We start from the raw sequence: 19,992 nt of genomic DNA, 5'->3' as shown, positions 1-19,992 counted from the left end.
TGACAGCGGTTCCGGAGGCTAAACAGAAAAAGAAAAGAAAAGACGTGACGAGGTTAGCAAGTGTAGGTTATGTTTGGTTAGGTTACGTTGATATACGTACGATTCTTAAGTACACTGAATCGCATGCGAATCTTAAATATATCAACATAACCTAACCAAACATAATCGAAGATAGCTTCGCTCACTAATATCATCTAATTGACGTTAAAAATACAAATTACATATAACCAAATAATATGCTGAAGTACGAGGGCTATTCAGAAAGTAAGGAACGTTTCCACCTGACGCCGCCAGGCGCACGCCAATCGCGTATATATTGGTGTGCTCGTGCTCGGCACTTCAGTCAGCGTCTAGCCGTGACAATGGGAACATCTCCGCACTGCCCGTTTTTTTTATATACAAATTTGAAATGTGTACTACAATAAAAAATCCCGCCAGTTGTGAAGTGCGATCTGTGATTCGTTTTTTATTGGAAAAAAACTTAAAACCAATAGAAATTCCAAAATGCTTACATATCACCATAAAGAACAACGAATGGGGCAGCTTTGACGTTTTTGGAGGCCTACCACAGTCACTGAGATGCACTACTGGTTCGAATCGTAGCAGGCGACGAAACCTGGGTGAAACATGTGAATTATGAGACAAAATTACAGTCCATGGAGTAGGGGCACACAAGTTCCCCTAAAAAACCAAGGAAATGTCTGCAAACTTTGTCGGCAAGGAAGATCATGGCAACAATCTTCTGGGACAGGGAAGGTGTTCTTCTTATTGATTTTGAACGTCAGTGACGCTCCAAGTACGCGTCACTGAGTTGTTGAGATCACAGGCGGCAGAATTCTACGACACAGGAAATTCAAAGCTTGTCCACCGCTATGATAAGTGCCTGAATTTGTATGGTGATTATGTTGAAAAGTAGTATTTTAGTCCCTCTTTCACATGTATGTAATAAAAATGTTTTCTTGTAGTTGGTTTTTTAAAATTGCAAAACGTTCCTTAACTTTCTGAATAGCCCTAGTATAATGATTCGTGAAAAAAAGAGTAGATTTTGGCTGTGAAATTCCGAAAAAGTACCATTTATAAATTTTAACAGACAAACATACAAAGAGATTGTGTCAATCGATTGAGTAATATTTAAAAAATTCAAAATGGAGCAAATATAAACTTTGTGTGGTATACGCAAAGTAAAATATTATATAATGAAAATATAACCAGAACATATGATGAGATGTCCATTGGCTTGCGATTCATAAGACAAAACTTGCCTTCAAGAACCCTTACATGTTTTGTTGAACATATATTCCTTCAGATGAGCAACTTTTTTCTGGATTTTTAAAGAAAAGCGTTTAATATTCGCGGAAAAATTTTCGAATGTTAGAATTCCATCAGAATAGCATACATGACTTGATCAATAATGGTGTACAGCGGGGTAGCTTTCAAACGGAAAACTAAATAGGCAACCTTCTTTTAGAACGCCAGAGATTATACCCGACATTCACATCACTTCTGTTTGTTTTTGTAAAAATCAAATAATTAAGTTATCACAACAAAGTAGATATACATATAAAAATGTTTCCATAAGATTCTTTACAATATAAATTTAAAACCGTACGTGAAACCATTCTGTAAAACAACTTAAAAGAACGACCAACCGAAACGTCTTAATTATTACGGCTGGCTCTCAAAAACAATGTCGATGGACACATAAACCGGATGCTGAATTTCATATCATACTAGGCACAGTTTTATTTATCTGAGGATCTTAATTTGCACATCAGGTAAATGGATAACTGAAAATTGTAAACAGATGTTTCAGCGTTCACGTCACGATGAGAAAATGGGTGTGCTATTTCTGTTAATCATATAATGGAGCAAAAATTGTTTGATCGGACTGTAAATACAGAAGAATACTGTACAATTTTCGAAGAATTCTACGCACAGTTAACACATCGTGAAAAAGAGTACGGGTTTTTCAAACAAGAAGGATCTCTTATTTGATGTCACACATCAAATTATTCACTAGCGCGGGTTCATGCGGCTTTTACAGAAGAACGAACTGTCAAAAGTTGGTGACCTATGCGTTCCCCAGATTTGTTTAGTTCCAGATTTTTTCCTTCGAGACTATATGAAGTTTATAATTCAAATCCCCACATTATCGACGAATTGAAGGCGAACATTCAACAAGAAATCGATGGCACTGATAACACGACGTCTTAGGATATGCGACTCGGTATGATAACTCGAGCACAAAAGTGCACTGCTACACATTGCGCTCACTTAAAACATCTTTTGTAAAAGTATTGTAAATATATAAACTTTTGCGAATTTAAATAAAAAATTTAATTTAATTTAATTTACGTTTATTTTTTTATTTCATTCATAAAATATTACAAGTCGCAACAATGATTAGTCTGTAGATGTTTAATTTTAAGCTGCATACTTAATATTAAAAAAGAAGAAAAAGAACACACTGAAGTGTAATACGTGCTAGAGTTTTTTTTTTGTAAAATAGTGTTTTTAGTGTTTCGTGTGATAAGTCAAAGAATTCTGTTAAAAAATATGCAATAAATAAGATGATTTCGATTTTTGAGAAAGGGGAGAATTTGGGGTCTTTTTTTAAATAATAAGATAAACATTTATTATTTAAACATTACTCATATACTGAACTTAATGTAAAGTGGGGTTATGTTTGCAAAACTTTGAAAAAATTAACCCCAAAGAAACCATGTAACCCCTGGAAATACTGACCAACATATTTCCCCATATTCTCGAGTGTCTGTGCCAAATTTCATCAAAATCGATTCATCCAGTCAAAATTTACTGAGCTTCAAACACGTAAACACAGTTACATACATATTAACATTATCTCACATTTTTTGGGATCCCTGGGTCATGAAACATGGAGAAGAAAAAAAAACCATACCTCACATTTTTGACTGATTACCATACTTTCCTTCTTACAGCATAGGTCAAGATCCAGGAAGGTAAATGCTAATTGTATTTTAAACAAATACTGGTAAAACTTTTAAATGATTGGTAATTTATTAAAGATGAGGTGTATAATTTTTCGTTGTCTGAACCACTTCCACCCATTGTTTTAAGAATTCTTTCGTTTTGGTGTGTAATGATGAATTCACGTTTTATTGGCGATTATGAATCGAAGCAGAAATTAATTTGGGTTATTTTAAATAATTTTTTAAAATGAAAGAAGTGGTCATACAATTATATTTTTGAACAATTTTTAGTAAAAGTGGCACCTATCTTGCTGAAACGTTTTCGTACGGAAATAAAAATATATCATGTAAAAGACTATGTACATAAGGCAAGTTTAGAGGTTAATGTTGGTTCGAAATTATCCAGTGACGGAAAAGCCTTTTTTTAAAATAAGAACCTATTGGTTTAAAAAAAAGTATAAAATTTACTTCGAGTGATTTCAGCAAAATAAATTTATCTATGAAAAGTCATTAATTTTAAACAGAACATAGGGAAAATTATTTTTATCAAATATCATCAGTTATTCTTTTTCCTGTCGTCTGCTGGAATTTCGGGTAATTGTATCAAACATACTTTAATTAAACTAAGTTAACCTTTACATATACAGTTTTATATTTATCGTAAAAAACTACGTTGTTATACGCGTAGTTAGAGATAATGATTTAGTAGTTAACAACAGCCGTAAAATTAATCATGTATAATATATATATATATATATATATATATATATATATATATATATATATTGTGTGTGTGTGCGTGTGCGCGCGCTATGTGTTCATGCGTTTACATTACATTTTGTACATACTGTTTTAGTATTGCATGTTATTTGGATTTTTTCCTGTTGAAAAGTTCCGGCTAAAAGAAGTTATTTTTAACTTGATTTGAATATGCGAGTTAACGGCTTACTTTTACAACTAACTGATCACGCAATTAACTTCACCGGCTTTGTAACGGATAGCTTGAAACCGGACATTAACTACTGAACTAAGAACGACCATACAGTTTGTTTCGAACCTGTGTAATTTCTACGTAAATAAAATAAAGATTACTTAACTAAAAATTTAGAAAATTTAAGATTAATTCAAATGTAAAATATAGAAATAAAATACAAACAATATAGTACTGTAACATTTTTTTTTACATCAAAAGTAAATTATTACTTTTTAAATGCTAGATACACATTTGTAAACGTGTTAAATGAGCCAAAAGTGCTAAATATTTATGTATTTATAAAGTTCTTACAACTTGAGATGTTAAAATATTTTTAAATAAATAATGTATTCAGTATTACACATACCACAAAAATAATGTTTACTTCACTACTGTTAATCATAACCTATAATAAAAATTCGCAATACTATATGAATTTAGACGTAGTATTTGACGTATATAAAAAATATTAAATAAATACAGAATACATGAAATTAAATAATTATAAAAAAGTAGTGAAAAGTTCATTTATTTGGTTGTGTAAAAAACAGTTTAAAATTATAGCAATATAATTATGACATATGGTAAATATTACTGTATATGAGAAAATTGCATTATGATTCCGACAATAAATAGGCCTATTTATAAATCAAGGACAATATTGTTGTGTGACTTCATTCTTCTCCTACTACACAACTTAATGCAATTTAAATTTTATTACGCTTCGAATAAATATCTGAAATATTATAAAATTAACCGATTTAAGAATAATTTTTCTATATAAATTATCAACTTTTCTTTAAATTAAAATTCCAAAAAGCTAGGAGTAGATAATTTTAAATAGCAATAAAAATATGTTTTATTTTAATATTCCTCAGTAGAATATTTATTAGGCTTTTTGTAAAAGATCGGTATTAAAAAAAATACAAAAAAGATTATAATACAATTAACGATGTTCATGAGAGTTATGTTATTGTTATTATAATAATAATACGTAATAAACAAATTCGGCCCATTGTTTTTGTCCAATAATTCATTAAATTACTACAATACATACGATACATAGACCGGGATCTTATTTCGAGAACGGACACACAATAGAAGCCTAGCGTTGATCTCGATGTACCACACACTCCTTGCGATTTAGTCTTTTCGCTGTAGCCCATAAACTCTCCGCTGTGTATGTACGGACCCCGCTATTGGATCTCAAAATTTAACCGTGCGATTAAAAGTTTGACGTGTAAAATTGTAACCTTGTAGATTAGGTGTATGATTATTACAAATTATTACAAAATTTCTCCATTCCTCTAATCCATTTCTTTATAACATTTAGTAACGTGTCTTTCATTCGATCGGGGACCGCTTATACGAAACTTTCTTTTGTTTCTCTGCTAACTCCCGCAAACGACCATTGTTGGGGGTAAAACGTCTCCTTGTATTTTAATCTTGAAAAAAGAGATTCGTCTATTTCCACGTTTAGTCCACTCCCACCTATTAATAGTGGGTTACAGGATATCGTGTTTGCACGCAGACCTTTCTTACAAAAGTTTTACGATCCAATTACAGCGGCACAACTCATACCAAATTCTTCGTTACACAACTTAAAACTACTCTATTTCCTACTCATTGCGTATAGTAAATACATAAACATTTTGTAATCTCAATTTGATTGATTGCAGCCATGTACCGCTCTTTGAACGAACGGAATTGCGATAACCCTATCTGAACAACGCCATTATGCTTCCCTTTCGCTTAACGAAAGACTATTGTGATCCTGTACGCAAAATCTAAAATTTTGTAAAATATTTTTGACTTGTAAAAAACGAACAGCATATTATTTATCTGACGAAATGAAAATAACGAACAAAACGTGTGTTTGTGACAAATACATCAAACACATGTCAAACACGATTGAAAAAAGTGACTGCACGGGACAGTACACAGCCAGCGATTTAACTAGGATAAAATAAGGCAGGTTACTACTACGACAGAGATGATATACATACGAAATAGTTAAATATTGTACATTATTATTTAATTTACTTAACCGTATTAGTAATACAGAAAATGAAACTTAAGGAATGTATCCGCTTTCGAAATAAAACCAGTAGATTGTGTTTATATTATCTATTTCTAAATTTCTTCATTTTCTATTCAATTAATATCATTAAATAATTAAATTCAAAACTGTTTTCTTCATTTGGAAAGCAGTAACTTAAAAGAAAACACAATACTACCAATTATTTAACAATTTATTAAGTACAAATTAAAGAAAATAATCAAATAATTTTCTAATATTATGCACCCACCACCCATTCTTTTCGAATTGAAATGAAATAGTAAACTACAATTTCTTTCCATTATTTATAACATTTTGAAGACCAGAAAGACAAAATAACAGAATCTTATTTACTATAGTCAGTCTGATGAATCATCGTCATTTTCTGGAGATAAATCCCCTTGGGTTGCGGTAACCGTTTCGGAATAGTTGGGAAATTGGATGAAGATGTTATGTATACGACCATAACCATTCTGAAAATTAATTCAGCTAAATGCTCTTCAAAATTCTAGTTATCAAATAAAAGTAATTTCAACCGAATTTCACTCTACAACCTCTTAACAATCTGCTCGTGAGTATTGTACGGATCGATGAAGTTATACTATATATTAACCGTCAAAGGAACGAAATCTTCCATATTTAGACAATTACGTACGCTAACAGTCAGCAATTACTATGGTGCCGACGTGAATATGTTTCTTGATCATATTAAATAATTAAAACAAGTGGCGGCTCGTAGCTACAATTAGCTAGGGGTGCTGCTCCAGAAATTTTTTTCTGGGGCTTTTCAAGGCCATGGTTAAAGTTTTCTGTAAAATAAAAGGACCAAAAAAAAAATTAATCCAATAGAATAGCTGGAAGCAGGATAATAATCTAATTCTACACTTAATCACATTCAAGAATACGGTACACGGTTTAACCGAATAAATAATAAAATGTCAATACAGAAAGTACTTTTAGTATTATTCGATAATAACTTGATAAAATGTCCGCTTAAAAAGACTATAGTTCAGTGGTGCTTATTTTAAATTTCTATGTACACAGAAACAAATACATAATTAATTTTTTACTAATTACCTTCTCTTTCGCCCTTCCAGCGTATTTTTGGACAGATTTGGCAATCAAAGAGCCCTTGCTTTCCGCCATCTTCTGATCACTACTGAAAAATCAACTAAACCGCTTTCATAATCCTTTCACCGACTAATCTAGAAAAGGGAATGAAGAAGGAATGTTCCATACACACGCGGAGTAAATAAAAACTACCTTCCACCAGCACGCCAGGGTCGGCATTGAGGGAGCGACAGTGCTCTCTCCCTCGCAGCCTTGCGTGCAGCTTTCTATGTGCGCATAGCGCACCACAGCCAAACACACGCCGCTGGAACTGTGAAGCGCACAGTTCCATACAAAGATTTTTGTATCTTTTTCATAAAATGGTGGATGGTTACTGACATTAAGCTTAAGGATTATACATTGTACACCTACAAAGAAAAAAGGGCTCTTTATATTAAATGTTATCGATAATATCAAGTGGAAATAGGGAGTGCTGCAGTCCCACAGTGCCTATACGCGAACCGCCACTGATTAAAACTTTATTCTGATCGGTACGTAAAATAGTTTATATAAATCACATCAATACAAGATAATTTATGAATATAAACAAACTATAAGATTAAATATAAATGTGTTTAAAGTCAATTTTAATTATTTAAATACAAAACATTGTTTAGGCAAATATTAATTATAAAAAATTTAACATAAAAAATAAATCACAATTTAGATGCTGCTATTGAGAATTATTTTGAATAAATATTTATGCACCCATTGAACGAGATGCAGATTGATAGTGTTATTTAAAAATTCATCAACAGAAATTTTTCTCTAAAAGAAAATCTTTTAATTATATTTTAAATAAATTGATGGAAGATATTTTTAAAATGGTAAGGTAATTTATTAGAAATGGCAACGGCAACATAATAAACAGCCCTTTCTTATAAGTCGAAGTATTGTGTGTTGAGTTAAACGAAAACAATTCTGTTTTTGAGAAAAGTGATCGTTGTTTTTAGGGAAGATTGAACATTAAAAAAATTAAATGCAATAATTTTATAATTGTTTAAATATCGGTCTACATGATTCATATTTATGGACGATAAACATAGATCTGACAGCCCATGTCATCTTAACTCATTGTGACTGAGTAAACCTCAGATGACGACATTATATTTTATAGGAGAATATATATAGATATAATAAATATTTATTTAGTGATGGCAAGCTTAGCGTTTTATTAAGGCGGTTGAGAGCAAAATACTACACAATTTCTATTAATATCTCGATATCTATTTAATACCGGCACCAAAAAAATATACTGTTCCGCGTTCAACTCCTCTGAACACAAATTTATCCTTGACTACACTTTCTTTTTTGCCTTATCGATCCCGAATTATCTCATCAAGACTCCCACTACTTTGTATGCAGCTAAAATGTAACTTCACGAAGGTTAACAATACAGCTTCTGAATACACACACCCGTTTCGATATTTTTAACTCGTTCAACAAAAAATCCTGTCAAATTGGTCGCCACAATCTCTTTTCAAAACTCATATTTTAAATAATTAGTTTTTTCATTTTTTTTATTTATTGCCGGCACGCATTATTTAAAAATGAACACGCTATTTGCTTGTACCACATTTAACATAGTTTCGTGTGGACTGTGTAACTAGATGCGAAATTAAAAGCCGGTTTATTTTTGAGTCGTCTTATGAGGTAATTATAAAATCACTTTATATATATATATATATATATATATTATACGTTATATATATATATAAAACGTAACAAAAAATTAATTATATTAACTTTCTAACTTTTGAAATTATAAATAAAATAAATTTTATATCGATTAATAGATATTTCAACTATTTAAAAAATCGGAGATTGGTAAATAATAGTAGACATTTACCAGAGATTTCATTACAAAGCCCTGGTCAGTTTTAAGTATAAATTTATTCATATTTCATAAAAACTATTTGTTCTCTACGGTTCTTGATTGTTCACATGATGAAAGCAAACGCAATAAACTGCAGTCAAATATTTTTTTACGAGGAATTTCACATTTTGTTACGATAATACCAGATAAATGATCCAGCCAATCGCCAGTCCAATTTGTTCAATCTTATCTCAAGCGATTTACATTATTGCCTCTTAAAAAGTTCTACAAAAATAAAATACGATTTATTCTAAAGGCTGAAATAATAGTTTGTATCCTAATGAACAACTCGGGATATTATTTTACTTAACATTACTGGCTACAAAGATCTATGGCTACAAAGATCTAATATTGTTTGTATTAGTTTAATTTAATTTATTTACTAGTGTTTTGATTTAACATTAAGGATGAAAGATATCTAAACTTTTGTGAGGAAATGTAGCGTCTTTCATCTGGAAGGTCACACGGGTTCGAATCTCCCGGGTCGGACACTGTTTTTCATACCCTAAAAAAATACAAATTCCATACTCCCACGCACAAGACTCAAGTTTTAAATGGTGAATCTATTCTTAAAAACAATGCGTGTCTTTCCTTAGAGAAAAGCCGATTTAAATTTTTTCTTTTTAACTGTCCCATCGTCATTCATTGTTGGATTTATCCAGTCTGAGCAACCAAAACTATAATTAGCTAGCTATAACATACGTTAGTTTGTCATTTTGTGAACAAAAAGTAAGAGCGACCAAGAAATCTTAACTAGCAAACATAAAATTTCTAAAACTAGAGCTCATAAAATAGAAAGCCACACCAGATGTCTGGAAGACTTCCGGATTATAATCATAGGTTCACTTGCCTACACCTTTACTTTTCATTGAATCAAATTTCTTAGGAAATTTATACGCTCAGTCGTGCGTAAATACGCGCGCGCGCGCGCGCGCACACAACTTATAAACTCGGAGAAAATTTTCTTATTAGGTATACATATTTATATCATTGTATAAATTTTTTAAACACCAAATTTAATTGATACAAATACACAGAGCATTTATATTATGTTGAAATAAATAAAGTATCTCAGTTTAGTAATTAAAATTCAATTAGAAAAATCAACAGTTTAAATTACAAAATAATAATAATAACACTAATTTCGTAGCAGAAATCTAATTTCGTAGTTAAAATCAGATCGCTGTTTCTTCATTACGATACAATCATATTTTCCTTCCTTAGAATAAATCATATCATTTCACTTTTGTCGAATTTTAAGAAGATGAAACGTTACGTAAATCGTTTGAGATAACAGAATGGAACTGAGCTGCCGATTGGTTGAAACCATTTATCTGATATTATCATAAAAAAATGGATGAAATACCTAGTAAAAGTTTTAAGCAATAGAAAAATAGATTACAATTCAATCAGTTTTACAATTGATTAGAAATACCGAAATTAATACAATTAATTTAATAAATATTTTCTGGTAATTTTATTAATAATGTTGAGATAATACACTCGTAAGATAAACGATCAGTCAATCTACTTTCAACCTCTACTTCTGTTTCGTTTTCTCTATTTCTTTTTCTTTAAATTCAAAAAAAATCTGACGTGGACACCATATGACTTCCTTGTAGGCCTATTAAATGACATACACATTTTTTTCTGCACTTCATTTAAGCATATTTCATTCGAAAGTGAGATACGATCCTCCAATTTTTTAATGAAGTGGACAGTTACACAATTGCTGAAATATTAATTTTTATTAACGTCAAATACTTATACAATTATTAATTCAACAATCTTATATGAAATATTAGGATAGAGTAATAGTCCATTTATTACTCGTATTACTAGATCAGTATTATCGTATCTTCGTGAGTTGTTAATTAACAAAAGTTTCAGATTTCTGGTGCGTCGTATAAATAAAAGCTAATAATTAGATTCCGTTAATTGAACTCAGGTGTACCGGTTACAAATGTTAATTTCGATCTTACGGTGTAAAATATTCAGTTTTTATTTTTGGATTATTTGGCCAATAATCAAAAATGAAAAATAAACAATCATACAAGAAAAAGAAAGATAACATGAAGAAATATATCTTAAAAAAACAGAAAGAAAATTTTACAAAAAAAGAAAGAATAAAAGAAAGCATCAAGAGAAGATGGTAAATATAAAGAGGCAGAACATGTTAAAAACAAAAAAGAATAAAAAGATTAAGAAAAGATGATAAATATAAAAAGGAAAAAAACGTTAAGACCAAGGAAAGAAAAAAGATTAAAACAGGATGATGAATATAGAGAAAAAATTTGAAAACTAGAGAATGTGAACACAAATTAAGATGTCAATTACTAGAGTAATGTACTAAAAGATAAGAATTTTTAGCAATTTATTAAAGATTGGAAATGTATGCCTCCGTGTATATGTTGTTCTTGTGAGGATCTGTTTTTCATTATTATTAGTTTATTTTTTATTAGTATATTTAAATTAAAAAATAAGTTAAAAAAAGAAATTTAAAAAAAATAAAAGGAGATTAAGACTGATTCTATCTGATGTACTTCCCTTGTATGATCCAAATATTTCATTAATTAAAATTTTATTTGGCTGCAACTCTTGAACCAATGAAAATAAGTACCACTTATGATATATCGTTGGAAAGCTCTCAATAAAGGGTTATTACTGCAGTTAATAAAAAGTAAAGAATTCAAGTTTTTGGGGATTTTGGGCTTTTTTGGTTCAGTCGATTGCAATTAAAAGGTGAGGTGCACAACTATACATTACAACAGTCCTAAATTCAAAAAGATTCAACATCCTACGGCTAATCGTTTTTGAGTTATAGGAGATATAAACCTACGCACATACAAACGTACGCACAGACGTCACGCCGAAACTAGTCAAAATGAATCCAGGGTTGGAAAAAATGTATACTTCTGTAAAATCTGAAAACCGAAATTTTTTGCGATCACAGTACTTCCTTTACTTTGCACAAAAAAGTAAAAAGACCCATAGCATACCCCCAACTAATGATCTTATAACAAAAATATAACGTTTTGCTAAATTATTATTGTGTTTTACTGTTGAACAGTTACTTAAGAGGTACTGTAGGTCACTTTGAAACTAGTTGTAAAAAACATTAAAAGGTGTCTATTTTGGTCAGGGCTGTTGTACCCAAGTACGTTAATAATTTTGGTTTTTAATACAATTTAATACGATGGCTACAATTTTACCTTTTCTGTTTAAAATATTTGTGTTGCCTGTCTATGGTGGTCCTAGGTGATGGTCTCATACTGACTTACTGGCAAATAAATTGTTTCGAAAAGCATTAGGTAAATTTCATTTTCAGTATTTAACGGTTGAAAAGTTATTTAATAAGGGTTCCCATACGTTTTAACACACTCTGTATAATACAATCAATATTTTCGCGTGAAAGTCAAGTTTTAATGTATTTTATACATTATAAAAGTTTTAATTCTTGTTAAAAGTGGTAGCGTCTCATCCTTTCATTCGGGGGTCCCAGGTTCGAATCCCGGTCAGGCATGGTATAGTCACACACGCTACAAACCATTCATCTCATCCGATGAAGCAATATTTAACGGCTGTACCGAAGGTTAAAAAAAAATTCTTGTTAAAAGGATTCCCGGAATTATTTTTAAAAAATAATAATTTCTATTACTTTTAATTAATATATAAGATTAAATAAAGAAAACAAAAGTAGTTATATCATTTACGAAAGAGATATAAAAATGGAGGAAGTGTAAAAGGAAGGAATCGTTAATAATTATTAATTGATGAAACAGATATTCCAAATTCTGTTATTTGATTTTAATTATTATTTGAATAATTAATTAATTATTAAATTGATAAACGATGATTTGAGTAAATATTTAACAAATATGCTCATAGAACTTTATAATTAAATAATTTAATTTTAATAATTAGTCAATAAATAAATCACATTTTTAATCAATATCTATTAATAGAATATGCATTATTTTATTAGATGGAAAGAATATATAATTTATATTACACAAAAACAATATATATTTCTCTGTATCTATATTTTTTCTATAAAAAAAAACCTTACCTTAAACGTCGTAAAATCGATAAATTATTGATTATTGATAAAATAATCGTTGCATTATTAAATAAATTATATCAGTTGCTTAAAACATCGATTTAATAATAGTATTATTAAAACAATAAAAGTTTTTATATTCTTATCTTTTTACTACTTCCGTTCATTATCGGATTTCTCAGAAAAAATTTGACGTTAACATGAATAAAATTCAATAATATTTCCAAATATGTAAAGTCCATTAAATTTAATTAATTAGGTTATCAGTTCTTTATTTTTTTACCCTAAAAGAAAAACAAAATCTTATATTAGACAATAAGATTAATTTCAATTAGGCAAAAAATGTTAGTCAACCCCCAGGTCCAGTCAGTCAATTTAAAGCAAAATCAAATCATTCTGTTCTGCTCTTTTAGTGCCTTAACAAAACTATTAAGACGTCATCATTATTAAATGCAGATTATCTTAAAGAATATTCCTATTTGAAGTATTATACCATCTCTTAGTGCTCCCATAAAAAATCAAAATGAGTTTTCAAGATAAACAAATGAATTACAGATCATAGGCGCTAAAGAATGTGTTTAGCGCCTATTACATATTAGCAACACATCATTAGATTCATTTTAGAAAATTAAAAATCCAACGTGACACTACATGACTACCTTGTATGCCTATTAAATTACATATCCATTTTTTTTAAATGAACAGTTCATAAAATTTTATTTTATTAATAACTTCTGATATTTTTCTTTTTTTTTTATTGCTATTAAATTATTATTTATTGTAATTTTTTTTTTTACAATTAGAGATTAATAATTATTAATAAATCCGTATATTTAAATTAAAAGAAAAAGAAGAAGATGAAGTCGGATCTGAACCGATGTGCCTTCCCCTTGTAAGATCCAAATATTTCATTAATTAAAATTTTATTTGGCTTATAACTCTGGAACCAATGAAATACGTACCACTTATGATACATCGTTGAAACGCTCTCGATGAGTGCTTATTACTGCAAATGCAGTTGTTTTTTTTTTATTTTTGGCTTTTTTGTACTCTTTTGGTTCAGTCGCTTGCAATCAAAAGAGGAGGTGCACAACTAGATGTTACGACAGTTCTAAATCCAAAATTTCCATATCCTGTGGCTAATCGTTTTTGAGTTGTGCGAGATACATACACTTACAGACATCACACCGAAACTAATCAAAATGGATTCATTCGAAAATGGTCAAAATGGATATTTCCGTTGAAAACCGAAATTTTTCACAATAACAATACTTCTTTTACTTCGTACAAGGAAGTAAAAATGCTATTTTTATAATTAAATACCGGATGTCCAAAAAAAGAACTTCGGGTTTAAAGAACAAAAATGGTTTTTATGTTGCAGCACTCAATTTTGTATTATAGATAATCTTGAACCAACAAGAATTAAAATTTAGTTAATATAGTCTATGTCATATAACAGTTGCGTTAGACTATTCCATAGGCCTACCTATTATGGGCCCGGGCTTCAGTATTATTGATTCGCTACAAGATAAAGCATACTCTACGTGTACCGGTTCGCAGAAACAAAATCAGTGACTGTTGTACAAAAATTATATGCGAGTCTATCGTAGAAATTCTCCGAGTGACAGAAGCATACGTAAGTGTTGTGAATAGTTTTTGGAAACTGGAAATGTTTAGAAAGGACACTCATCGGGTAGTCCTAAAACAAGTGCCAAAAACACAAAGAATTCGACAGTCTTTCTGTGGAAGTCCAAAAGGACTTCCACAGTTCATAGTGTTAAACTTCCACTATATATTCCAAAAAGCACTTAGACCGCTCGGCCACGCTATGAAACCTGTTCCTACAAGCACTATCTGTTTTAGTGATTTTTATGATTAGTACTAGAAGTTACGTGCTTATTAATTGCAGCTACTCCATGAAACTAAATCTAACAAAGCCACAAAGAGTTCAATTTATAAACAAAAAAAGGAAAAAGAAAATTAGATTCCATTCCTGCTGACGAAAACTACCTTCCAAGCATTTTATTTTCTGATAAAGCAACATGGAGTGGTGAATCGTCATACCTGTAGAGTATGGGATTCAGAAACTCCTTACAAATCGGTGAAATTTGGCCGCGGCGGTTCGAAAGTGAATGTGTGGTGCGGTATCATGCAATTTCATACATAATGGAATTTTTGAACCATTTCTTTTCAATGAGCAGACTATTACGAGCATACTATGCTCGGACATGTTACATAACTTTGTGTTTTCGCATATGGAGGACTTAATTTTCCAACAGGTTGGAGTAGCTCCACATCATGCAAAGTTGTACAAATTTCGTTCAACGACATGTTCCCAGAAGGCCGGATCGCCAAGGAAGTTATTATCTTTTGGCCACTGCGAAGTCCCAATTTGACAACGATGCATGTTTTTGGAAGGTACGTAAAAAACATCGCGTACTAAAAAAATCCAGTCATTCGATCACCTGTTCCAAAGAATAACAGCAGCCGTGGAAGCAATTCCTGCACTCATGCTTAGGAACGAGTGGATTATTACACCGTACAAAGTTTAAAAAAAATTTAACTTTGTACTACCGTGTAATAAAACATATACATTTATAATTTTAAATGCAAAAAAGTAAATTTAATTTAAAACCGCAGAGTTCTTTATCAGACTCCCGGCATATATACATGCAATTAAACATTATAAGAGCCTTTTATTAAGATTACACATCCTTTTGGCATGATCACATTTATTTGTATACAACAAAATCAAATCGTATTGTCATGCATTGTAGACTGTTAACAAAACGCTAAGTTTGTCATCGTTATAATTTTTTTATTATGCTCACTTTCTACCCTTGTATAAAAACACAATGACGTAATTTTGGGCCATACCAAAAAGTTAAAACGAGTTTTCAAGATGGGCACAAATAAATTGGCTCTCAATTTTTTTTTGGCACCAATAAATGTGAATCGTGTATACAGATATTTTAAAAATTAAAAATTTTAATTTATTCATGCGTTTATAATTTAAGAATATCTAATCTTTACTAAAAATAATATTTTAACAAATAAGCAAAACAAACTGCTTTGATTTCTTTCAAAACAGGATAGTGTCTTGTTTTTTGTTTTAATAAAACACTAATTTATTATCTATCATTATTAAATATTTACTACGCATAAAATTATTCATTTTTATTATCATCTTTTGTGGGCTTCAACAAAACAACTTTTCAAGATACAAAAATGGGCTGTCAAATCATTTTTTGACGTCATAAGTGTAAATCATTAGATCGATATTTAGAAAATTAATAATTTTAAATTACGTTGCGTTTATAAATAGGAGACCGTGTAGATACTCAAACATTAAAGTATGGGATAGAAATACCTGTGTTTACTTACCGGAATTCAAAACATACACGTCAGCCAATAAAATGATGCTAACGAAGATTTGTGACTACTAAGGCCAAATTTATTGCATTTATTTGGAAGAAAAACGTAAAATCAGCGGTGAGAACTATTCTGATGTGCTAGAAAATAAATTGAAATTGCAGTGAGGAGGAAATTCCCAGGTTCTCTCACAAAAGTAGTAATTCTTCTACATGATAACACCTTACCACGGTAGCTATTCAAAAGTCGTATCAAGAAGTATTATCCATCTTACAGTTCCGATCTCCCTGCATTACATTCTTTTTTTGTTTGAGCCTCACAAAGAGTTTTTACTCTTTGACAACAATGGACAACAATGAACGGGTCAAGAATTACTGGAATAAGAAAGATCACAGAAGAGAGAACAAATGCTTTAATGTAACCGGGGATTGTGTTGAAAAGTAGCGCTAGTTTCATTGTCGTTGAATAAATAATAACTTTTCTATTCAATTATCTCTTTAATTATTTAAGGACCCTCGTATCATCGATATTTAAAATGTTTTAAATTAAACTGTATGATTGTTAATGACACGGATATCGATACAACTCTTTAAAATACATATTCTACTCATTTATTTATATTTATTATTTTTAAAAGGTTATCTCTCTCTTTCTCTCTCTCTCTCATATATATCGCTAGAGAGCGATAAAGATGAATGTTTGTTTGTTTTTTCGTATGCGTCCTATACCATTCATCCGATTGCGATAAAACATCGGTAAGTTGTGCACACGCCCGCGAAGGTTTCTGAATTAGTTTGGACCCGCTAGGTGGCGCCGATGTCGAGATATTTACGAAACAAACAAAAATATATACTAACAGCCTTTCTTCTTCTATATATGTAAAAGGCAATGTTCGTATGTGTATCCGCTATAGACTAAAAAACAACTTGACCGATTTACGCGCGGGGAAAAAGGGAGAAAGGTAGAGATCGGAAATGGGAAATAGGGAAAATCGAAAAGGGGAAAAAACGAAAAAGATAAAAAGAGGAAAAGGTAAACAGTGAAAAGGGGAAGAAGGGAAAAGAAAAAAGAGAAGAAAAATGGGAAAGGAAAAAGGGTGAAAAGGGAAAGTGAGAAAGATGAAAGAAGGAAAGTGAAAAAAGAAAAGGGACAAGGGAGAAAAGATAAAGGCTAAATTTTGTGAGGTTCCGTTAAATTCATTTTTTTAATGTTTTATCAAACTTTCAATTGTGTTCATTTAATATATATATATATATATATATATATATATAAATATATATACTCAAATCTAGCAATAGCGAAGCATTGCCGGGTCTGCAAGTGTTATAGAATTTGGTTTAAAATTTGCAATGAGTTGTTGATGCCACTATTGACACCATCCTAAGCTGCTCATCACTAGATTTTTACACTTTTACAACTACTTTCACGTCAATAAACATCTCACTCTGTTTCATTTTTAAACGTTTAACTAGTATTAAAATTTCGATAGAACTTTTCAAACAACTGCCAAAATGTTAAAAAAATAGTAATTCAATTTCTTAAATTGAATTCAATATAACTGAAATTTTTGTTCATAAAATTAACAGTTTTTTTATAAATCCGTCTATTTATGTATTTTTTTATCAGTAAATTTTATTAAGCTGTACACACTAATTTTAACACTGGAATAAGAGACAGTTTCTAAAAAATTAGATCATACAATCCTTTAAATTTAAACGAGTGAACTAAAAATAAAAGGGAGTGAGTATCATTAATTTTTCACTTTGTAAAATACGGAAGTTAAAAATTAGCCCATGACTAGGTTAGTATTACTGGTAAAATTAATAACCGCTCATTCTTTTTAGTCAGCTGTTCTACGATCCTGAAATATCCTGGTTCAGATATAATTAATGTTTAATAATTTTTAACTGTATCTGACTGCCCAACATTATATTTGTATGATACAGATCGCATCAGGAATGTATAGATATGCTACTCCTTAATAAATATAATTTATTAATAATCAACTTACAGAATAGACTTTTGAAAAATTTACAGATATTTTCATATATCACAAATATGTAATGATTTTCAAATTGATTTCATGTGTATATATTTTTGTATAGGTATGAAAATATTCTAATTTCATCAGCAATATATAATAATCGTGAAACTCATCTCGTTGTGAAAACGCTGCTGAACTTTTATTAATTTTCAGTAGCCCTTTAAAACTGAATGTTAGTTTCAACAGCAGCTCCTCTAACACCTTAACTCTTAAAAAACGGCGACGTAAGTTAGGTCGACTTTTATCTCCGATATTCACAATAGCCTTAACTAAATTTATTCCTTGACATCTACGAAATCTAACTTCGTATCCCAGAATTAATGCATACTGTTTTGAAAAAAGACATTTTTTAATCTGTTTTAAAAGACCCCATTACTGGTATAACAGGCTCATTAAAAAGTTAAAGATAGTTGGTCTTGTTCAAAAGAGACAAGTATGCAATGTAGTATTATATTGTCGCGTGTTCGCAGCTCGATCAGGATACTGAGAGACTAACAATTGAAAATGTTAATATAATTGCAATTTATTGGTTTAACAACATAAGTAAAACAAGACAAATCAATAATACTAATAATAATAATAATAATAATGACAATAGTAATAATAATAGTAAATGACAATATTAATAATAATAGTAAACGACAATAATAAACAACTCACAATAATAATTAGAATAATGAAAACAATAGCAACAGTAAAGAAAAAATTATACTAAATGTCAGTAATAAACAAATTATGATAGCAGTAATCACAACTACAACAACAACAACAACAACAATAATAATAAGAGACAGCGATTACATACAAAATAGAATTTAAAGTAATCATCTGAATTTATTTACAGGTAGAAAACCAGAATTCAGTCCCATTGACATAAAACATTAGCATGACCGCCAGTCTTAAACACTGTTAACCACTAATCTTTTATTAACAATAGAATAGGTAAGATAAGCATAAAGTTATTTTACTGCAAATACCTTTGCTGTTCGCAAATAAAACTATCCTAACAATTTATGAATAAAATTTAGTACATTATCTCTTTTACTTGAGTCTTACAGTGACGTCAAACAGACGTCATAACGCCTCGCTTAGACTGATTTCGCAGAACTAATTTCAAATGGTCTTCCCCGGAGTATCTACACTTCTTTCTATCTTCTTTACCTGCTGGATTAGACCCCAGTTGAGCGTGAGAACGATCGACCGAGCCCTTTTGTTCCAATCCATTCCTAATCTGGATCCGATAACTCTTCTCACGAAGAACATCTGTTTAGGTGTATCAGTGAGCAGTATTATAAAAGAGAATTAAAAGGACCTGTTACCTTTACTAAAGGGTTTCTTTTATCCCCCTTTCTGGATTCCTCCCATTATTATATTTTCTACTACTTTCTTCGTAATTGGTAGGAATCCGTTACTCAGTTCCGTTATACCAGTCTTTTTACAATATGATAATTGTAATTTTAGCTTTCAATAGCAAGATCGTAAATTATATCACTTATTACTCCTACTATTCAGTTAGCAACTCCTTTTATGATCCAAAAATTTTGTTT

At 30.4% G+C, this 19,992-nt stretch overlaps 1 protein-coding gene across 6 annotated transcripts in view; it reads right to left on the bottom strand.

Moving 5' to 3' along the window:
* Nucleotides 1-19,992, bottom strand: part of LOC142319313 (proton channel OtopLc-like) — a 422,996-nt gene that overhangs the window by 223,677 nt on the left and 179,327 nt on the right. Inside the window, exon 1 of one of the 6 annotated variants that reach the window (XM_075356450.1) lies at nt 7,061-7,251. The exons of the other annotated variants lie outside the window; for them this stretch is intronic. The gene's annotated coding sequence lies outside the window, so the exon portion shown is untranslated. Of the gene's footprint in view, nt 1-7,060; nt 7,252-19,992 lie in introns of those variants that run through there. 6 annotated transcript variants of the gene reach the window in all.

Source organism: Lycorma delicatula, chromosome 2 (genome assembly GCF_047948215.1).
Source record: "Lycorma delicatula isolate Av1 chromosome 2, ASM4794821v1, whole genome shotgun sequence".
NCBI lineage: Eukaryota > Metazoa > Arthropoda > Insecta > Hemiptera > Fulgoridae > Lycorma > Lycorma delicatula.
The sequence above is the reverse complement of the archived record's forward strand: the minus strand, read 5'-3'. Positions and strand labels throughout refer to the sequence as shown.